The following is a 24,843-nucleotide window of genomic DNA, read 5'->3' as shown; positions in this document are numbered from 1 at the left end:
AGAATCCGGACGAGTTTAGGGCGTGGTATCAAGCATCTAGCTTGGATGTCCTTTGGAGGATCCAACCGTTGATTTGCTGTGGAATTCCCATATCTATCACCTTCCCAAAATTTAGCTCGATCCGATCGTCCAAACTCTGGGAAACTTCCGATTAGTGCATCACTTTTTAGATCTGTTTTCTGCGCGAGAACGAATCCGACCCGAATTCATCTTCTTTATGAACGGGATCTCGGACATCCTTTTTGAAGGAAGTTTTCGTATGGGGTGTTGCGTTTTATTCTCAAACACATCCCAGCAGTATTAAAAGTATTCTTGCAATACGAACTTCACCGTCGCGCCGGTGTCAAACCAGCCCAACAACATCACTCCACGGCGGCCGACCTGCGTTAGACACGTCGTCACTTTGTTGAGCCGAGCTCAATTTCTTCGGATCATCATCTCGGCCAGCCAAAAAATAGTTCGGCATCGCGAAGGATAAATCGTCACCAACATCGCCGCCCCACGGATTACACGGAGCGGGCACACCTGCATCGCCACACGGTCACTTAATCAAGCAGGCATCGACTACGTCATGACCTGCATCGCTGGACTGGGGGCTTCATCATCTCTTCATCAACCTACTCTGGAGACTTCGGCGTCGCTGGCCGACCAGCTCCTTCATGTTAGCTGGACCGAGGGCTTTGCCTCGGCGAGCCAACATTTGTCAGCATCGCCATGCCGTTGCTTTATCGCCCATCAGGCAATAGGTGTGCGGATCGAGTCCCAATTTTGGGAATCACCTTTCTTCGGATTGCTACGACAAATAAACCAGGTGCTATTAATCCTAATATTTTTTGCTTGTTAGGGTTCATTTTTTCAAATGAATTATTACTCTGGTTTGTCCGTCATATGTACGCAAGTCTATCAAATGGTGGCCGCACTAACGACGGTTGCATGGTGCTTCGGTCAGTTTCCGTACAAAATAGTCCGGCGAACGCCGCATCCGGAACTCGAAACGACCTGTGAATTCAGGCCTTGCCATGCCTTTACCACATCACGTCGCTGCCCTGCATCGACATTGACTTCGACGCCAGGCCATATTTCTTTTATTACTGACTTTGCATAAATTATTTGTTATGCAACGAATTTTTATTTTTTTTATTTTTATTATTATTACTATTATCTCCGGTTTGCACTATTTTTTGTGCACAGGAAAATGATCCAGCCGGACTATATCCTTTGGCGTCACCTCGGCTGGACGGGGGGCTTCGTCAACACTTCATTATCCCATGCCGGGGAATTCGGCATCACCCTGCCGTCCTGCATTGACCGTGCTATGTCACCACTTCGGAGTGCCGAGCTCTTTGCTCCACCACCTCGGGACCGGCTCGGGGATGGAACCTTGTCCCGCATCAAGCTCGGACCGCGTCATCAATACCGAACACATTAACCAGCTAAGTTGTCTTCATGCTCAAAGTTTAAAATTTTAACTTGTGTTCGGCTCAGCCAAGCATTATTCCTTTTTGGAAAAAAGTTGTTTGTAAAAAATTTCTTGTCCAAACTTTGTTTGTGACGCGCAAATTCAAATACCCCGTTTACTTGGGGGCTTCCTTCATGAAGCTTTTTCCTCTTGCATATGATTATACTTGTACGTCTTCGTTCCTTGTTCGTGTATTACGCCACAATATGCACCATATTGACTTAAGCGATTCGCATGCTGGGTTGCCTGGCTCCTGTGCTTACCCCTACGTTCCCGATTGTTCGGCTAGGGAGTAAAGGGAGCACCTCTGCGATTGTCACGATCGGGTCAACCGAGCCGGACCTCAGACTGGGTGAAGCCGAAAGCTATTGCTCTTATTGTTTTCAATCATGGTCGGCACACAACGGAACTCATGAGTACAAAAAATCTATTGCACAAGTCTCATAATAACAATGAGCACCGAAGAAAGGTATCGGTGGGGGTACTATTTTCTTCGAAGATGCTTCTTACTCTTCGCAGTAATATAGCATAAGTTCCCTGAGCGTGCTTTGTCTGTTACAGCATTATGGCCTGATTGCCTGGTTATTGGAAACACCGTCGATATTCTCGACAGATGGAGTACATAACACTTTTCGGTCCTTGACCGAAGAGGGAGAAGCCGACGGTCGGTTAGGACGCGTTTAAAGTTCGGTTGAACATAGATATGATATAAGTACTTCGGTACATGCAGTCATTCTTTTACCCAAGTCACTTGGGGGATCTTCAATTTATATGAGCCGTTTTATGATAATTGTTTTCTTCTTAGTCGTTGCAAAGTTTTTATTATTATTTATCACTCCTTTTTTAGACACAAGTGTGCGGTCATAGCCGGGGAGCCTAATTTCTCTCTCAAAGCCGCTAGAGTTTAGTTTGCTAAACTGGCCTAGTAAGAAGTACTCCGCCTTCGGGATAGGAGGTTGAAGCCGTAGGCTGACCCGCTTGAAGTTTTGAGATAGGATGTGTCATGTTAAAGCACGATAGAAGCACCTTTTTTTTCTAAAGTCCAACTTTCGAATTGGCACCGAACACTTGATCTAGTTCGGACATTAACCTTTTGAATATGTTTTTTGGCTTTTTCGAGCCCATGGCACTTTTTTGTCTGTTTTCAGCACAAGTCTCGCAATGCAACGCCGGACACCTTTAGAGATTCGGGAAAAACATTCTCGGATATGGCTATATATGCATCCGTTTCGAATTGTGTCTTTGGTCAATAGTTGGGTTGCCTGGCTCCTGCGCTTGCCTCCTATGTTCCGCTTTGTTCGGCTAGGTGTGCAAAGGGATAACCACTTTGATTGTGCTTCCAGCTCACATGGTTAAGCATCTCAGTGGAGAAAGCCGAAAACTTACTTTCACAATAAGCGTAAACTGGTCGGTGATCCGATGACGGCGTTAAACGATGGGCCATTCATAACAATGGCCGAAGTGTTTACGGCTTGACCTCGACTCTCGTCGAACACTACCGGGGGCTATTAACTGGTCTCCCCAACTAAATCCTCGATATTTTGCTCTTACATTGGAGCTGAGGTTTCATGATCATGCTTAGCATGACAACCCAAAGAAAGGAACCGATAGCGGGACTATTTTCTTTGGAAGACATTTCTTCTATTAAACAGTAATATAACATGTCTCTCCGCGTACCTTTGTTTGTAACACCGTATGACCAGATTGCCTTGTTTGTTGTAAATCTTTGCCCTCATAAAGGCTTTATAAAGTAGGACAAACACTCCTCGGCTATTGGCCGAGGAGGTGGAAGCCGATGGTCGGTCAAGAAGGTTTTGTACAAAGCGGATCTGAGCATTAATGACGTAATGTACTTGGATACATAGAGTCATTACACATAATTTGTGATTTTACTAGGGATATCGATCCTTAATACGGCCTCCCGTGCCCGCATTAAGGCTCGGAGGCTACTGGGCTTCGGGCTTATTATTTACAAATATTAAAGGGGCACATCGATCCCCTGATCTGGTATTGCCACCCGACCAGTGTCTCGGGGGCTACTGCATTGCCTGTTCTATGCAGAAAATTTTAAGTGCAATACAGTTTCCGAGGAGATTTTGATCCTCAGGTTGGTCGGCCGCACCCAACCTGAGTCTCGAGGACTAAGCACGCCGCTTTTTTTGTCCCGAAGTATTCTGCCGAGCTAGGACTTGACCCTCAGACCGATTTTGCAAATCAACTTGAGTCTTAGCAGCTACGGGGATCAGCGGTCTTATGTCATCCTTCATGGGCATCTCGGGTTTTAGACCGATACCCACCTCGAGGGCTACTGGCACCAATCAAAAATATTGACAAAAATCAGCCCACATTCGGGGTGGTGCACCACCTCGGAAGCAGTCCGGCATAAAGCTCGGGCGCTAGTGGCTGGCTCCATAGAGGGCATTTCCGGCATTAATCTCGGCTAAACTCCTTCAAACTTCTTTGAACCAAGGTGATTTACGACACCTCGGATAATGTCCGGCGTTGGAGCTCGGATACATAGTCCGGCGTTGGAGCTCGGATACAATCCGGCATTGGAGCTCGGATACATAGTCCGGCGTTGGAGCTCGGATACAGTCCGGCATTGGAGCTCGGATACATAGTCCGGCGTTAGAGCTGGGAAGCAGTCCGGCATTGGTGCTCGGCTGCAAAAGATACCTCGAATGCAGTCTGGCGTTGGAGCTCGGATGCAAGAGGACATTGCCGCCCGGGAACAACTTCAAACCCGAGGTGTGGCATAAAAATAACAAGGCATTGATAAAGGCCGGAAACTTAAAGGGGCTCCTCGGATACCCGACATGTAAACTCGTCGAATGCATTTCGGCGATCCTCAAGATCGAAGATGAGAAGATTTGTTGAACCAGTTTTCAAGACCGACGACCGAAGATGAAGAACAGTTCGGAAGAATCGAGGAGCGTCCCCAACTTGAAGACCGGTTCAGGGGGCTACTGACGGTGTCCTGGACTAGGGGGTACTCACCACGTCATCTCCTGATCAGTTGGATTGGGCCGAGGATCCCCATGGCCGTATACTCATGGGCCAGTCCGGACAGTTGCCGCATACAAGGAAGATTCCACAAGACTTGGCGATCAAGACAAGGACTCCTCCCCCCACCGGCGTATTCGGCTAGGACTCTTGTTATCCCAGGCCTCTGGTGCATTATATAAACCGAGGCCAGGCTAGTCGATAGAGATATATACAACAACAATCATACCATAGGCTAGCTTCTAGGGTTTAGTCTCTCTGATCTCGTGGTAGATCAACTCTTATACTACCCATATCATCAATATTAATCAAGCAGGACATAGGGTTTTACCTCCATCGAGAGAGCCCGAACCTGGGTAAAACATCGTGTCCCTTGCCTCCTGTTACCATTGATCCTAAGACACACAGTTTGGGACCCCCTACCTGAGATCTGCCGGTTTTGACACCGACATTCGCTTCCTCATAGTTCGTAGGTTCGTCATGCTCAAGTAACATGACCTCCAGAACGGGATTACCGTACCACTCTGGTGCGGATCTTACTCTAGTTAACCTACGAGGCTCGGTAGTAACTTGATCTGAAGTTTCATGATCATCATCATTAATTTCCTCACTAATTCATGTAGGCATCACTGCAACTAATTTCAGTGATGAGCTACATTCCAATTCGAGAGAAGGTACAATTACCTCATCGAGTTCTACTTTTCTCCCACTCACTTATTTCGAGAGAAACTCCTTCTCTAGAAAGGATCCATTCTCAGCAACGAATATCTTGCCTTCGGATCTGTGATAGAAGGTGTACCCAACAGTTTCTTTTGGGTATCCTATGATGATTTACTTCTTCGATTTGGGTTCGAGCATATCATGTTGAATCTTTTTCACATAAGCATCGCAGTCCCAAACTTTAAAAAACAACAGCTTAGGTTTCTCGCCAAACCACAGTTCATACGGTGTCATCTCCACGGATTTAGATGGTGCATATTTAACGTGAATGTAGCTTTCTCTAATGCATAACCCCAAAACTTTAGTAGTAAATCGGTAAGAGACATCATAGATCGCACCATATCTAATAAAGTACGGTTACGAAGTTCGGACACACCATTACGCTGTGGTGTTCAAATGAAGACCAAACTCGTAACTCAAATATTCTCCTTCATGATCAGATCGTAGAAACTTTATTTTATTGTTACGATGATTTTCCACTTCACTCTGAAATTCTTTAAACTTTTCAAATGTTTCAGACTTATGTTCCATCAAGTAGATATACCCATATCTGCTCAAATCATCTGTGAAGGTCAGAAAATAACGATACCCGCCGCGAGCCTTAACACTCATCGGACCGCATACATCATTATGTATTATTTCCAAAAAATCTATAGCTCGCTCCATTGTTCCGGAGAACGGAGTCTTAGTCATCTTGCCCATGAGGCATGGTTCGCATGTATCAAGTGAGTCATAATCAAGTGATTCCAAAATCCCATCAGCATGGAGTTTCTTCATGCGCTTTACACCAATATGACCTAAATGGCAGTGCCACAAATAAGTTGCACTATCATTATTAACTTTGCATCTTTTGGCTTCAATATTTTGAATATGTGTATCACTATGATTGAGATCCAACAAACCATTTTCATTGGGTGTATGACCATAGAAGGTTTTATTCATGTAAACAGAACAACAATTATTCTCTGACTTAAATGAATAACGGTTTTGCAACAAACATGATAAAATCATATTCACTCTCAACGCAAACACCAAATAACATTTATTTAGGTTTAACACTAATCCTGAAAGTATAGGGATTGTGCGATGATGATCATATCAATCTTGGAACCACTTCCAACACACATCGTCACTTCACTCTTAACCAGTCTCTCTTCATTCTGGAACTCCAGTTTCGAGTTACTACTGTTACTACTCTTAGCAACTGAACTAGTATCAAATACTGAGGGGTTGCTATAAACACTAGTAAAGTACACATCAATAACATGTATATCAAATATACCTTTGTTCACTTTGCCATCCTTCTTATCCGCCAAATACTTGGGGCAGCTCCACTTCTAGTGACCAGTTCCTTTGCAGTAGAAGCACTTAGTCTCAGGCTTAGGTCCAGACTTTGGGTTTCTTCACTTGAGCAGCAACTTGCTTGCAATTCTTCTTGAAGTTCCCCTTCTTCCCTTTGCCCTTTTCTTGAAACTAGTAGTCTTGTCAACCATCAACACTTGATGCTCTTTTGATTTCTACCTTCACCGATTTCAGCATCGCGAAGAGCTCGGGAATTACTTTTGTCATCCCTTACATATTATAGTTCATCATGAAGTTCTAGTAACTTGGTGATAGTGACGAGAGAACTTTGTCAATTACTATCTTATCTGGAAGATTAACTCCCACTTGATTCAAGCAATTGTAGTATCCAGACAATCTGAGCACATGCTCACTGGTTGAGCTGTTCTCCTCCATCTTTTAGGCAAAGTATTGTCAGAGGTCTCATATCTCTCGACACGGGCATGAGTATGAAATACCAATTTCAACTCTTGGAACATTTTATATGCTCTGTGGCGTTCAAAACTTTTTTGAAGTCCCGGTTCTAAGCCGTAAAGCATGGTGCACTTAAACTATCAAGTAGTCATCATAGCAAGCTTTGTCAAATGTTCAAAACGTCTGCATCTGCTCCTGCAATAGGTCTGTCACCTAGCGGTGCATCAAGGACATAATTCTTCTATGCAGCAATGAGGATAATCCTCAGATCACGGACCAAGTCCGCATCATTGCTACTATCATCTTTCAACTTATTTTTCTCTAGGAACATATCAAAAATAAACGGGGAGCTACATCGCGAGCTATTGATCTACAACATAGTTATGCAAATACTATCAGGACTAAGTTCATGATAAATTAAAGTTCAGTTAATCAAATTACTTAAGAACTCCCACTTAGATAGACATCCCTCTAGTCATCTAATCACGTGATCCATATCAACTAAACCATGTCCGATCATCACGTGAGATGGAGTAGTTTTCAATGGTGAACATCACTATGTTGATCATATCTACTATATGATTCAAGCTCGACCTTTCGGTCTCAGTGTTTCAAGGCCATATCTGCATATGCTAGGCTCGTCAAGTTTAACCCGAGTATTTTTGCGCGTGCAAAACTCGCTTGCACCGGTTGTAGATGAACGTTGAGCTTATCACACCCGATCATCACATGGTGTCTCGGCACGACGAACTTTGGCAACAGTGCATACTCAGGGCGAACACTTCATCTTGAAATTTAGTGAGAGATCATCTTATAGTGCTACCGTCAAACAAAGAAGAATAAGATGCATAAAGGATAAACATCACATGCAATCAATATAAGTGATATGATATGGCCATCATCATCTTGTGCCTTTGATCTCCATCTCCAAAGCACCGTCATGATCACCATCGTCACCGGCGCGGCACCTTGATCTCCATCGTAGCATCGTTGTCGTCTCGCCAGCTATTGCTTCTATGACTATCACTACCGTTTAGTGATAAAGTAAAGCAATTGCATGGCGATTGCATTGCATACAATAAAGCGACAACCATATGACTCCTGTCAGTTGCCGATAACTCCGTTACAAAACATGATCATCTCATACAATAAAATATAGCATCATGCCTTGACCATATCACATCACAACTTGCCCTGCAAAAACAAGTTAGACGTCCTCTACTTTGTTGTTGCAAGTTTTACGTGGCTGCTACAGGATGAGCAAGAATCGTTCTTACCTAAGCATCAAAACCACAACGATATTTCGTCAAGTTAGTGTTTTTTAACATTCAACAAGGACCGGGCATAGTCACACTCGGTTCAACTAAAGTTGGAGAAACTAACACCCACCAGCCACCTGTGTGCAAAGCACGTCGGTGAACCAGTCTCGCATAAGCATACGGGTAATGTCGGTCCAGGCCGCTTCATCCAACAATACCGCCAAACCAAAGTATGACATGCTGGTAAGCAGTATGACTTGTATCGCCCACAACTCACTTGTGTTCTACTCGTGCATATAACATCTACGCATAAACCTGGCTCGGATGCCACTGTTGGGGAACGTAGTAGTTTCAAAAAATTTCCTACGCACACACAAGATCATGGTGATGAATATCAACGAGAGAGGAGAGAGTGTTGTCTATGTACCCTCGTAGACCGTAAGCGGAAGTGTTTATCAACACGGTTGATGTAGTCGTACACCTTCACGATCCGTCCCGATCAAGTACCGAACGTACGACACCTCCGCGCTCAACAAACGTTCAGCTCGATGACGTCCTCGCCTTCTTGATCCAGCAAGATGGGCGAAGTAGTTGATGAGTTCCGACAGCACGACGGCGTGGTGACGGTGTTGGTGAAGAACAATCTCCGCAGGGCTTCGCCTAAGCACTACGGAAACTATGATGGAGGATAAACTAGAGGGGACGGGGCTGCTGGCACACGGCTTCGTGTTTCTTGATCTTTCTTTGGTGCTAGTCCTGCCCCTCTATTTATATGTTGAACCCTGGGGTCGGAACTTGGAGTAAAAGCCTCCTCTAAGTCAGTTTTGCCCGAAAGGCAAGAGTCCTTCTTGGACCCCAGAGCTAGATGCCAGGGTTCCCGGCGTCTACCCCCTAGACGCCAGGGTTCCTGGCGTCTAGCCTCCGGTCTCCGCAAAACTTCCTTTTGCACTTTCCAAAAGCCTCGTGGGCTTTCCCCTTTGGCCCAAATAAAGTGTTCTCGTATCCAAACATTTCGGGAAACATCCGGAACCCCTTCCGGTGAATTCTGGAACCCTTCCGGAGACCAAACACTATTATCCCATATATCAAACTTTATCTCCGGACCATTCCCGAGTTCCTTGTCATGTCCGTGATCTCATCCGGGACTCGGAACAACATTCGGTTACCAACATACATAACTGATATAGTACTATATCGTCAACGCACGTTAAGCGTGCGGACCCTACGGGTTCGAGAACTATGTAGACAAGACCGAGACACCTCTCTGGTCAATAACCAATAGCGGAACCTGGATGCCCATATTGGCTCCTACATATTCTACGAAGATCTTTATCGCTCGAACCGCATAACAACATATGTTGTTCCCTTTGTCATCGATATGTTACTTGCCCGAGATTCGATCGTCGGTATCTCAATACCTAGTTCAATCTTGTTACCGGCAATTCTCTTTACTCGTTTCATAATGCATCATCCCGCAACTAACTCATTGGTCATATTGCTTGCAAGGCCTATAGTGATGTGCATTACCGAGAGGGCCCAGAGATACCTCTCCGACAATCGGAGTGACAAACCCTATTCTCGGTCTATGCCAACTCAACGAACACCAGAGACACCTGTAGGGCACCTTTATAATCACCCAGTTACGTTGTGACGTTTGGTAGCACACAAAGTGTTCCTCTGGTAAACGGGAGTTGCATAATCTCATAGTTATAGGAACATGTATAAGTCATGAAGAAAGCAATAGCAACATACTAAACGATCAAGTGCTAAGCTAACGGAATGGGTCAAGTCAATCACATCATTCTCCTAACGATGTGATCCCGTTAATCAAATGACAACTCATGTCTATGGTTAGGAAACTTAACCATCTTTGGTTAACGACCTAGTCAAGTAGAGGCATACTAGTGACACTATGTTTGTCTATGTATTCACACATGTATTATGTTTCCGATTAATATAATTCTAGCATGAATAATAAACGTTTATCATGAAATAAGAAAATAAATAATACAAGGCTCTACAGGTGTCTCCGAAGGTACTTGTTGGGTTGGCGTATTTCGAGGTTAGGATTTGTCACTCCGGTTGTCGGAGAGGTATCTCGGGGCCCACTCGGTAATACACATCACTATAAGCCTTGCAAGCATTGTAACTAATGAGTTAGTTGCCGGATGATGTTTACAGAACGAGTAGAGAGACTTGCCGGTAACGAGATTGAACTAGGTATTGAGATACCGACGATCGAATCTCGGGCAAGTAACATACCGATGACAAAGGGAACAACGTATGTTCTTATGCGGTTTGACCGATAAAGATCTTCGTAGAATATCTGGGAGCCCATATGAGCATCCAGGTTCCGCTATTGGTTATTGACCGGAGACGTGTCTCGGTCATGTCTACATAGTTCTCGAACCCGTAGGGTCCGCACGCTTAAAGTTCGATGATGGTTATATTATGAGTTTATGTGTTTTGATGTACCGAAGGTAGATTGGAGTCCCGAATGAGATCGGTGACATGAGGAGGATTCTCAAAATGGTCGAGACGTAAAGATTGATATATTGGACGACTATATTCGGACTTCGGAAAGGTTCCGAGTGATTCGGGTATTTTTCGGAGTACTTGAGAGTTACGGGAATTCGCCGGGGAGTATATGGGCCTTATTGGGCTTTAGTGGAAAGAGAGAGGGGAGGCTGCGCGCCCCCCAAGGCTTAGTCCGAATTGGACTAGGGGGAGAGGCGGCGCCCCCTCCTTCCTTCTCTTCTCTTTTCTCTTTTCTTCTCTCCTACTCCTACTACTTGGAAGGGCTCCTAGTTCTACTAGGAAAGAGGGAATCCTACTCCCGGTGGGAGTAGGACTCCCCTAGGGCGCGCCATAGAGAGGGCCGGCCCTCCCCCTCCTCCACTCCTTTATATACGGGGAGAGAGGCACCCCTTGGAGACATAACAATTGATCATTGATCTCTTAGCCGTGTGCGGTGCCCCCCTCCACCATAGTCCTCCTCGATAATATCGTAGCGGTGCTTAGGCGAAGCCCTGCATCGATAGAACATCATCATCATCACCATGCCGTCGTGCTGACGGAACTCTCCCTCGACACTCGGCTCGATCACAGTTCGAGGGATGTCATCGAGCTGAACGTGTGCAAGAACTCGGAGGTCCCGTGCTTTCGGTGCATGATCGGTTGGGCCATGAAGACGTACGACTACATCAACCACATTGTGCTAACGCTTCCACTTTCGGTCTACGAGGGTACGTGGACAACACTCTCCCCTCTCGTTGCTATGCGTCACAATGATCTTGCGTGTGCATAGGATATTTTTTTGAAATTACAACGTTCCCCAACAGTTGCATCTGAGCCAGTTTAATGCGTAGATGTTATATGCACGAGTAGAACACAAGTGAGTTGTGGGTGACACAAGTCATACTGCTTACCAGCATGTCATACTTTGGTTTGACGGTATTGTTGGGTGAAGCGACCCGGACCGACATTATGCGTACGCTTACGCGAGACTGGTTCTACTGACGTGCTTTGCACACAGGTGGCTGGCGGGTGTCAATTTCTCTAACTTTAGTTGAACCGAGTGTGGCTACGCCCGGTCCTTGAGAAGGTTAAAACAACACTAACTTGACGAACTATCGTTGTGGTTTTGATGCGTAGGTAAGAACGGTTCTTGCTCAGCCCGTAGCAGCCATATAAAACTTACAACAACAAAGTAGAGGACGTCTAACTTGTTTTTGCAGGGCATGTTGTGATGTGATATGGTCAAGGCATGATGCTATATTTTATTGTGTGAGATGATCATGTTTTGTAACCGAGTTATCGGCAACTGGCAGGAGCCATATGGTTGTCGCTTTATTGTATGCAATGCAATCGCCCTGTAATTACTTTACTTTGTCACTAAGCGGTAGCGATAGTCGTAGAAGCAATAGTTGGCGAGACGACAATGATGCTATGATGGAGATCAAGGTGTCATGCCAGTGATGATGGTGATCATGACGGTGCTTCGGAGATGGAGATCACAAGCACAAGATGATGATGGTCATATCATATTACTTATATTGATTGCATTAGGTGTTTATATTTTATGCATCTTATCTTGCTTTGATTGACGGTAGCATTACAAGATGATCTCTCACTAAATTTCAAGATAAAAGTGTTCTCCTTGAGTATGCACCGTTGCCAAAGTTCGTCATGCCCAGACACCACGTGATGATCGGGTGTGATAAGCTCTACGTCCATCTACAACGGGTGCAAGCCAGTTTTGCACACGCAGAATACTCAGGTTAAACTTGACGAGCCTAGCATATGCAAATATGGCCTCGGAACACTGAGACCGAAAGGTCGAGCGTGAATCATATAGTAGATATGATCAACATAGTGATGTTCACCATTGAAAACTACTCCATTTCACGTGATGATCGGCTATGGTTTAGTAGATTTGGATCACGTGATCACTTAGATGATTAGAGAGATGTCTATCTAGGTGGGAGTTTTTAAGTAATATGATTAATTAAACTTAAATTTATCATGAACTTAATCCTGGTAGTATTTTGCAAATTATGTTGTAGATCAATAGCTCGCGTTGTTGCTTTCATATGTTTATTTTGATATGTTCCTAGAGAAAACTATGTTGAAAGATGTTAGTAGCAATGATGCGGATTGGATCCGTGATCTGAGGATTGTCCTCATTGTTGCACAGAAGAATTATGTCCTTGGTGCACCGCTAGGTGACGGACCTATTGCAGGAGCAGATGCAGATGTTTTGAATGTTTGGCTAGATCAATATGATGACTACTTGATAGTTTAGTGCACCATGCTTAACGGCTTAGAATCGGGACTTCAAAGACGTTTTGAACGTCATGGGCCATATGAGATGTGCCAGGTTGGGAGATATGAAGTCTCCAACAAGTTCTATAGCTGAAAGATGGAGGAGAATAGCTCAACTAATGAGCATGTGCTCAGATTGTCTGGGTACTACAATCGCTTGAATCTAGTGGGAGTTAATCTTCCAGATAAGACAGTGATTGACAAAGTTCTCTAGTCACCATCACCAAGTTAGTAGAACTTCGTGATGAACTATAGTATGCAAAGGATGACGAAAACGATTCCCGAGCTCTTTGTGATGTTGAAATCAACGAAGGTAGAAATCAAGAAAGAGCATCAAGTGTTGATGATTGACAAGACCACTAGTTTCAAGAAAAGGGCAAAGGGAAAGAAAGGGAACTTCAAGTAGAATTACAAGCAAGTTGTCACTCCCGCGAAGAAGCCCAAAGCTGGACCAAAGCCTGAAACTAAGTGCTTACACTGCAAAGGAAATGGTCACTGAAAACGGAAATGCCCTGAATATTTGGTGGATAAGAAGGATGGCAAAGTGAACAAGGGTATATTTGATATACATGTTATTGATGTGTGCCTTACTAGTGTTTATAGTAGCCCCTGAGTATTTGATACTTGTTCGGTTGCTAAGATTAGTAACTCGAAACAGGAGTTACATAATAAACAGAGACTAGTTGAGGGGAAGTGACGATGAGGGTTGAAAGTAGTTCCAAGATTGATATGATCATCATCGCACACTGCCTATACTTTCGGGATTAGTGTTAAACCTAAATAAATGTTATTTGGCGTTTGCGTTGAGCATGAATATTATTTGATCATGTTTATTGCAATACGGTTATTCATTTAAAGTCAGAGAATAATTTTTGTTCTGTTTACATGAATAAAACCTTCAATGGTCATACACCCAATGAAAATAGTTTGTTGGATATTGATCGTAGTGATACACATATTCATAATATTGATGCCAAAATATGCAAAGTTAATAATGATAGTGCAACTTATTTGTGGCACTGCCGTTTGGGTCATATCGGTGTAAACCGCATGAACAAACTCCTTAAAGATGGATTTTTGGAATCACTTGGTTATGAATCATTTGATGCTTGCGAACCGTGCCTTTTGGGCAAGATGACTAAAACTCCATTCTCCAGAACAATGGAACAAGCTACTGACTTGCTGGAAATAATACATACTGATGTATGCAGACCAATGAGTATTAAGGCTCGTGGCAGGTATCGTTATTTTCTGACCTTCACAGATGATTTGAGCAGATATGGGTATATCTACTTGATGAAACATAAGTCTGAAATAGTTGAAAGGTTCAAAGAATTTTAGAGTGAAGTGGAAAATCATCGTAACAAGAAAATAAAGTTTCTGCGATCTGATCGTGGAGATGAATATTTGAGTTACGAGTTTGGTCTTCAATTAAAACAATGTGGAATAGTTTTACAAACTCATGCCACCTAGAACACCACAGCGTAATGGTGTGTCCGAACATCGTAACCACACTTTATTAGATATGGTGCGATCTATGATGTCTCTTACTGATTTACCATTATCATTTTGGGGTTATGCATTAAAGACAGTTGCATTCACTTTAAATAGGGCACCATCAAAATCCGTTGAGACGACGCCTATGAACTGTGGTTTGGCAAGAAACCAAAATTGTCATTTTTTTTAGGTTTGGGGTTGCGATGCTTATGTGAAAAAGTTTCAACCTGATAAGCTCGAACCCAAATCGGAGAAGTGCGTCTTCATAGAATACCCAAAGGAAACTGTTGGGTACACCTTCTATCATAGATCTGAAGGCAAAGATATTCGTTGCTAAGATGGATCCTTTTTGGAGAAGGATTTTCTCTCGAAAGAAGTGAGTGGGAGGAAAGTAGAGCCTGATAAGGTAATTGTACCTTCTCTTGAATTGGAAAGTAGTTCATCACAGAAATTAGTTCTAGTAATTCCTACACCAATTAGTGAGGAAGCTAATGATGATGACCATGAAACTTCAGAGCAAGTTACAACTGAACCTCGTAGGTCTTCCAGAGTATGGTCCGCACCAGAGTGGTACGGTAATCCTGTTCTGGAAGTCATGTTACTAGACCATGATAAACCTACGAACTATGAGGAAGCCATGATGAGCTCAGATTCCGCGAAATGGCTGGAGGCCATGAAATCTGAGATAGGATCCATGTATGAGAACAAAGTGTGGACTTTGGTGGACTTGCCCGATGATCAGCAAGCCATAGAAAATAAATGGATCTTCAAGAGGAAGACGGACATTGGTAGTAGTGTTGCTATCTACAAAGCTCGACTTGTCGCAAAAAGGTTTTCGACAAGTTCAAGGTGTTGACTACAATGAGATTTTCCCAACTGTAGCGATGCTTAAGTCTGTTCGAATCATGTTAGCAATTGCCACATTTTATGAAATCTGGAAAATGGATGTCAAAACTGCATTCCTTAATGATTTTCTTAAAGAAGAGTTTTATATGATGCAACGAGAAGGTTTTGTCAATCCTAAAGGTGCTAAGAAAATGTGCAAGCTCCAGCGATCCATCTATGGACTGGTGCCAGCATCTCGGAGTTGGAATATACGCTTTGATAAGTTGATCAAAGCATATAGTTTTATACGGACTTGCAGTGAAGCCTGTATTTACAATAAAGTGAGTGGGAGCACTACAGCCTTTCTGAGTATATGTGATTGACATATTGTTGATCAGAAATAATGTAGAATTTTTCTGGAAAGCATAAAGAAGTGTTTGAAAGGAGTTCTTTAAAAGAAAGACCTCAGTAAAGCTACTTACATATTGAGCATCAAGATCTATTGAGATAGATCAAGACGCTTGATAAGATTTCCAATGAGTACATACCTTGACAAGATTTTGAAGTAGTTCAAAATGGAACAGTCAAAGAAAGAGTTCTTGCCTGTGTTGCAAAGGTGTGAAATTAAATAAGACTCAAATCCCGACCACGACAGAAAATAAAAAGAGAATGAAAGTCATTCCCTATGCCTCAGTCATAGGTTATATAAAAGTATGCCATGCTATGGACCAGACCTATTGTATACTCTTCCCTAGTTTGGCAAGGGAGTACAATAGTGATCTACGAGTAGATCACTGACATTGGTCAAAATTATCCATAGTGGAATAAGGATATGTATCTCGATTATGGAGGTGACAAGAGGTTCTTCGTAAAGGGTTACATCGATGCAAGTTTTGACACTAATCCATATGACTCTAAGTCTCAATCTGGATACATATTGAAATTGGGAGCAATTAGCTAGAGTAGCTCCGTACAGAGCATTGTAGACATCGAATATTTTGCAGAATACATATGGCTCTGAATGTGATAGACCCGTTGACTAAACTTCTCTCACGAGCAAAACATGATCCCACCTTAGTACTCTTTGGGTGTTAATCACATAGCAATGTGAACTAGATTATTGACTCTAGTAAACCCTTTGGGTGTTGGTCACATGACGATGTGAACTATGGGTGTTAATCATATACATATATGAATATTGGTGTTGAATCACATGGTGATGTGAACTAGATTATTGACTCTAGTGCAAGTGGGAGACTGAAGGAAATATGCCCTAGAGGAAATAATAAATTTATTATTTATTTCCGTATTTCATGATAAATGTTTATTATTCATGCTAGAATGGTATTAACCGGAAACATAATACATGTGTGAATACATAGACAAACATAGTGTCACTAGTATGCCTCTACTTGACTAGCTTGTTAACCAAAGATGGTTAAGTTTCCTAACCATAGACATGAGTTGTCATTTGATTAACGGGATCACATCATTAGGAGAATGATGTGATTGACTTGACGCATTCTGTTATCTTAGCACTTGATCATTTAGTATGTTGCTATTGCTTTCTTCATGACTTATAAATGTTCCTATAACTATGAGATTATGCAACTCCCGTTTACCGGAGGAACACTTTGTGTGCTACCAAACGTCACAACATAACTGGGTGATTATAAAGGTGCTCTACAGGTGTGTCCGAAGGTACTTGTTGGGTTGGCGTATTTCGAGATTAGGATTTGTCACTCCGATTATCAGAGAGGTATCTCTGGGCCAACTCGGTAATACACATCACTATAAGCCTTGCAAGCATTGTAACTAATGAGTTAGTTGCAGGATGATGTATTATGGAACGAGTAAAGAGACTTGCCAGTAACGAGATTGAACTTGGTATTGAGATACCGACGATCAAATCTCGGGCAAGTAACATACCGATGACAAAGGGAACAACATATCGGATCGGAGTTCGAGGGACGTCATCGAGCTGAACGTGTGCAAGAACTCGGAGGTGTCGTGCTTTCGGTGCTTGATCGGTCGGGCTGTGAAGATGTACGACTACATCAACCGCGTTGTGCTAACGCTTCCGCCTTTGGTATACGAGGGTACGTGGACAACACTCTCCCCTCTCGTTGCTATGCATCACCATGATCTTGCGTGTGCGTAAGAATTTTTTTGAAATTACTACGATCCCCAACATATTGTATGAACAGAGAGTGGATGTATGAAATGAATTTTTTTTGTATGTTGTTGACAAATGATATTTCCTTGTAGGAAGCAACCACGGATGCCATGGATTAAAGAGAAAGTCTCCTTCACACGTAAACAAAAATCATATACAAACAAATGAAAACAAAATGGGTTGCCATGCAAGATCTTGTACGGTTCACAGTTATCAACAGCTGACATGTTGATTTGGGAAAACATTCGACGTGGTAAGAGTGTTTGCAAAGGAGTAAGGAAAAAATACCATTAAATGGAGTCGACAACCCTTATGGTACATCTTGTTTGAGAATGCATCATGCAGGAAGTTCACGGTGAACTTACACCAATTCATATTCTTCACATCTTTTAGCTTCGCCTACGCGAAACAAATTTTAGGACAAGAAGTTGCCGCATGAGAAATCAAATGAAAAAACATCAAAAAACTGGCAATGACTAGTTTACATATGACATCGGAGTCAAAAGATTGAAGGAATAAAGGAGTAGAGATAGATCATTCACCAGGATGGGGAAGCATTTGTTGCTTGGGCGACGAGATGTGGTAGGCGCAAAAACAGCTGAGATCAGGTGCATGAGTAGCTTCATCTTAAAAACCTCGCCATGGGTTGTCATGCCCTCCAGCGAATTTGCCAGCAAAGTCGTGTTCGCCATGGATGTCATCCCAGGAAACAAACGGGCAAACAATGTTTCCTCAATCTTATTATTGACCTCATACGAGACTTTGATTTCTCCACGGAGCACATCCAAAGTGCACAACACGGATTCCTCGCCCAACGGGAGTCTTCCACATCTCGGAATCACAAATTCCCTGGAGGCGGTGTCATAAGTCTCACCGAGCCAGTCGTATACAGGGTTCACTAGGTTCTTGCACCGAACATCCATCAGAGCCTGCATCCCCATCTCAGCAGCAGCTCCCTTCTGATCGTAGGTAAATCCCTCGGTCAATATAGTCAGGCATTCCTGTGAAGCCCTATTGCGATAACGTTTCTTCTTCTAATAAACAGACAAATGATCATTTGTTGCCATGTTTCAGTATCATGATAGTTCCTAACAGATGATTGCGAACTAAATGTGACATTCAAAACATATGGGGGGTGGAAAAGTTACCTCATTGCCATCTTTTGTCCATCCAGTTGCGCGATTCTGTTGCGGTAACTCCATGAAATCGTCATCATCGTCTTGATGGTCGCCGCGAGTCATTGTGCTGAGATAAGAACAAAATCAAAATGTCAGGGTGAAATGAACTTATGAATGAAGCAGTTGCCACCTAACAGAATGTACTTGCCACATGGCTCAAGATGAAAAGTGACAAATAGACTAGGCAATATCATAGGAACACCCACACCCGCTATGATTGTCCAACAAGAAAAGTGACAACTAAACACATTGGCTTCATTTGAAAAATGTACAGATCATAAGGCACTTACACAAATGTTCAAGTTTCCATGTTAGCACAAGACAGTACAAAGAAAGAAACACATCTTCCACTGCACAAACATATAATGTGGCAACTCACATGCTGTCCTCATATAAAAAATGAGTTGCCATATGTTCAAAGGCAAATGTACTAGGTTGAAATTGCCATGTTAAAATGGAAGACAATTCAAAAAGTGCTGAAAATATCCACTAGACAACCTGTAATGCGGCATTTCACACACTGGCCTCATATTAAAAATGAGTTGCCATGTAATACAGGCAAATATGTTCAGATATCACTAATCAGCATGGCTAAACACAAATTGAATCTATAGTACAGTGAAGTTGCCACATTATCCTGCCTACAGCATGGCAACAGCCATAGTGTGTTCACAAAAAAAGTTGCCACATGTAAAGCATATTTGTGGCAACTGACACAGTTGATCAGGAAATTAGTTGCCATCCATTGCAGATAGTTGCTGAAACTGCCATGGCTGCCTTTATACTACACTTTGCAGCATGGCAACGGCCATAGTGTGTTCACAAAAATAGTTGCCACATGGAAAGCATATTTGTGGCAAATGAAACAGTTGATCAGGAAATTAGTTGTCATCCAGTGCAGATAGTTGCTGAAACTGCCATGGCTACCTTTATACTGCAATTTCAAAATACAACTACCTAGATCTAGGGTTCATTGGCAACTATCATAACCTCAAATTCAACAACGAAAAACTTCCCCCACTGATCGCAAATAGCATTTCAATGCAATACATAACAAGCAACTAGAAAAACGCCAGCTCAATCGCAAGGCAGAACCAGGATGTGGCTTTGGACATGCCGAGCCATACCGGCCTGACTGCCACCGCGGCGGCGACGAAACTACGCAATGCCACCCAAAACTGCAAGCACGGGACTCCGGCGTCGACGGGAATGCCGGAGCACCGCAAATCGAATCTCGATGAATCTCCATCGGAACATTGTCCACGGAGGAGAGGGGGGAATGCAGGCAATGAATGTGAGCGTGTGAAGGAGCATTACCTTCAATCTGCAGGCAATCCGACGAAGACGCTCCGGTCCGGCGAGTCCCACCGACGGTCGTGAATGATGTCGACTCTTCCGCCTCTGCCGCCGCCTTCTCCTGTCGGCTTCTCTTCCAACGAAATGAACTGCGGGGTAGGTTGGGTGAGTAATGAAGTGGAGCGAGTAAATGGAACCGCGAGGGGAAGGGGGCAAAGTGCGAGACGTGGTTGACGGCAACCGCAGTCGGGCGAGTCGTCCAGGCGCTAAGTAGTACCACCAGACGCCCCCGAGTGGCATCCGTTGACCGCGGAGATGGAACCAGCGTGTGGGCGAACTCTCTCACACACCACACACGCGAGGAGTCCTACATGGCACACAAAATCACCCATCTCGTGCCAAGATTCATGCAGAAGTGACTGAACAGCGATGGAGGCGTGTGGATGAGTTGGTGTTTTCATAAACACTTGGTTCGATGAGTCTCGATGTTTTTTGCCATCCAATACAATGCCAGAAAATTATACTAATTTGATGTCAATTTTTCTAAAAAAGGGCAATGTGCGACAATATACGGGAGTATCTCTACTACTAATAAACAAGCAAACAAGAACTTCGCTAAGTACACAAGGTAATTTGTCCCACAAAACGCACGGAGCAATCAGCACCACACAATTATACCCGCACATCTAAATCTAACAGCCATCATTCATTTGCTGCCTGTACGGTGTGGACTTAGGAGATACCCTTGACTGACCGTGCTCCACCTCCAGCACCCCCCATCCACCCCCTACAATCACGTTGTTCTCCTGGTAAATAAGGAAACAAAATTACACCGTCATCGCACCACGCTGTTCTCCTGTTAAAATAAGGAAACAAAATTAATTCGACATTGCACCGTCGCACCATCGCCAACGTCATCACCATTGTTGCCGACCAACATGGAGACCATCCGCGAGCATTGTCGCTTCCTTCCCCGAGGTTGCTAGGGCAGCGAAGCCACAGAACGCCCAACAAAATTTGAGCATATCCACCAAAAATAGATCCGCCGGAGACATACCTCCACACGCGCACTGATGATGCTAGACCCACCACCGGGACGGGGGCTAGACAGGGAGGACATTTAGCATCTTATACATAGCAGAACAAATCATTTCTTAGCATGTAAACTCCTACAAGCTTGAGAAGTTACTCTATGAACTACAAAATATTTAGTGCAACACATATGAAAACTCCGAGGAGCTCCAAATAGCAAAACCAATACGATGGTTATAGTTCATTGTTTTTATTGTTCTTGAAGGTGTTATATTAAATCTAAGTGGACCTACTGGTGTAATGCATTTTCTAGCAATTTGACTTATTTGTCCCATTGGACTTATAAGAAACATTGACTAGCTACTTCAGAATTAGTGTCCTAAAACTTCTATGTTGATGGATATTCAATTCGGTGCCCAGGCTCATATGCACCCGGTGAACAGTAACTTAAAAAAATTCAAAAATACCTTATTTTTTTAGGTGGAAGATGTTTCAATCCGTGACGTTTGTGCCAAATTTCAGCTTATTCAGACATCTGAGGAGCTCAAGGTAAAAAGACAATATCGGTCAAAACAGTACATGAACGGTAAACTTTCTTACAGCCCCAAAATTTGTATTTTTTCTCGAGAGCTACGAAATGTCGAAACTCCATGAAATTTGGCAAGGAGTTCATGCACATCAGCATCTAGCATCACAAAAAAAATTCAAGATCTTTTGATTTTTACTATTTTAAACGAATTTACTGCTCACCTCGGATGCAGACCTGAAACTAAAATGTCGTGTCCCTATATTCACTGCTATTTTCTTGATTTGCAAAAACAAATCTCTGGTACATGAGCTCCAAAATTACAAAACTATGCATAAACCTATACAGTATTTTGCTTTTACCAAGAAATCATGCCCTGCTCCATCTCTTTCAACTAATGTTGAGTTGAACAAGAGGGGTAGATGGAAAGATCCGGAATATGTCCTCATCGTGATATGAGGATGGTTGGCAGCACTCCCGGATCCGTAAAGTGGCGGAAGGACGAGCGCATGAGCGGCAAAGGCTTCTCCGGCGACCTCTAGACAGTCATCTGCAGCCGCCCACTAGCACTGTTGTTGATGGAGTGGTTCATCGTGGGCCGGCGAATAGAAGGCGGATCCGCCCGATGGGCGGCGGCGGAGAAGACTAGCCAGAGGCATTGGCGTCGAATGCGACCACCGGGCCTGAAACCCTAGCCGTGGTTGTGATCACCCGGGGGCGCTGGAGGTTGGGAACAAACAAATTCAAGGGGCAGAGCTGGTAGATCTTCGAGAGAGGAACTCGTGGTTGTGCTTGGCGGCGGCGGGAGTGGACGGGGCTTGTCGGAATGGGCCAGAGATGGTGGCGGCGGCAAGGTCACCGCAGGAGGGAGATATGAGAGATGTGGGAGCCGTCCGGTGGAGAAAGTGAGGGACGGGAGCGGTTAGGGTTATAGTTTAGGACTTAGAATGGTGTAAGTGTGCTTTCCTAGGCTTTTAGGTTATTTTGCTTATGAGTGGCATGTGATTTTAATGCCCGCCACTGTTTTTTTACATTCATTTTTTAAAGCCCTAAATGAATTTCTAGGTAATTAATATAGGTATACAACTAAAGGGCATCTCCAATGTCTTGCTGTAAAATGCCCATAAATATTGGACACCGATAACTGCCACATGTGTGGTGTGTCGGGTGGTTGTGCCGCACGCCCTGTGTGGTACGGAGACGATACCGCCCGCACGACCGCGTCCGGGTGCGCGCAGCCACAGGCCGCATGTCCGATGTGTGGCAAAATCGCCCACACGTCCGGGCAAATGACCGCGCTGCCCGCACGACCCAGCACGCCAGTCATCCTGGCCTCCTTTCGATCCCCAGTCCGACCCGCCGCCGTCTTCTCCTACCTCTCGATCCCCTACCTCCATCGCCTTCCTTCTCTGGTTCCCATGGCAACCAGAGCAGAACCATAGCGCCTTCCCACCGCTAACCACCCCCCAATCCCGCCCTCCCAAGACGACCAACTAAAACCAGGTGAATCTCCGATCTCCTTCTATTTCTCGTCCTTCTTCTGGCCAGAAATTTGAAATTGCAAATTTGCCAACGAAGATGGCGACTGGATCAACGCTATCAGGGGAAAACACCCCACGGATTTGTGTGTATTCCCATTTGCCAACCAACATACGCCAGATCTGCCATGTACTATGCTAGAGTTGAGCTAAGATTCTCGGTTGGCTTGGTGCGAGTAGTTGGTAATGAAGGATGCGTAGGAATCACTAAAAATAGGGAGAGAAAGGAGAAATTTGGCATAGGGAGGTAGGAAAAATAATTCCCACTTGTGTCTAACATCAGTTGCCACCTATCGTTGTCGTTAACTACCACCATGTTATCTTGTTGCTTGCCATCCTATTTTATTGGCTGTTGCCATCACTTAAAAATGATAGCTGGCACCCAGATTTTAGAAGGGAGAGTGGAAAGATTGCCTACGCAGGAAACGTGTTGGTTGCCTACGCAGGAAACGTGATAAGATTGCCGTGTTATCTTCTACGTGCAAACAACAAACAATGCATTTTTTGCGGATTGTTGATGCGTTCTTGTTCATGCAGTGACTGAAAACACATTGGCAGAAACAAAATAGGGAAAAATGAATCACGAAGACGGCACTGATCCTAGGTTTTCTCAAAGGCCGGAAACGCCCCCTTGGGATGCAGCAGAGTACAGTCAACTCATTTCTGCAGGGCCGTTGCTACCACTACTACAGCAGTACACGGGCATCGCTACGATGCATGATAACAAAAAAATAACATTTGCCATGTTTGCGATGATGAAGATGTCATTCTACTTATGTCCTACAATGTCATTTTTTGCAGGTTCTTATGACCAAAACACATTCAGGGGGGCACCATGGCAAGTTCAGTCACAGGGCGCTAACACTGACAAATGTACGGGGAACCAACTTCAAGTAGCTAATGTGGCAAATCAAGGTAATGCATACGAAAAAGAAACATACTGGTGTGGACATGAAAATTAAACTTGCAAAGGATGACAAAAGACTCACGAGTTATATCAGAAAAAATGTAGGACCTTCATGCAGCACGTGGCATCAAGCGACAACCATGTTCCTGCCATCGATGTCATACACAGGTGAGTCCATGAAGTGAAGTTGTGGATACTGAATTAGGAGAACCAGCATGCCTGGACAGCTGCGGTTGCCATGCCTGGACAGCTGCGGTTGCCATGCCTGGACAGCTGCAGTTGCCATGCCTGGACAACTACAGTTGCCATGTGTCATAAAAATGTGACTGCAAATGTATAAAACAACTGTGGACGACACGTGTGAACAAACAACTAAAGAAAGAGTTGCCATCCATCTGTGATAGTTGCCATCATGATGTACAATGTGTTAGTTGCCATCAAGTTAATTGTGTAAAGAAAGGGTGTAGAATGTGAAATGTAGGTGCAAAATTAGGGAGTTGCCATGTGAAGGCAACTGCAGTTGCTAGGTGTAATGCACTGTAGTTGCCACATGACAACAACTGAAGTTGCCATGTCGGTTGAACTACAGTTTCCATGTTGTATCCACTCCAGTTGCCATGTGTTGCCGAATGAAATGCAACATGGCAAAAAAAATGTGATGGCAGTTGCCATCTTGTTGTGATGATAGTTGCAACTGTTGGGGAACGTAGTAGTTTCAAAAAAATTCCTACGCACACGCAAGATCATGGTGATGCATAGCAACGAGAGGGGAGAGAGAGTGTTGTCTATGTACCCTGGTAGACCGTAAGCGGAAGCGTTTATCAACGCAGTTGATGTAGTCGTACACC

Source organism: Triticum dicoccoides, chromosome 2B (genome assembly GCF_002162155.2).
Source record: "Triticum dicoccoides isolate Atlit2015 ecotype Zavitan chromosome 2B, WEW_v2.0, whole genome shotgun sequence".
Classification (NCBI taxonomy): domain Eukaryota; kingdom Viridiplantae; phylum Streptophyta; class Magnoliopsida; order Poales; family Poaceae; genus Triticum; species Triticum dicoccoides.
This window is presented reverse-complemented; position numbering follows the sequence as displayed.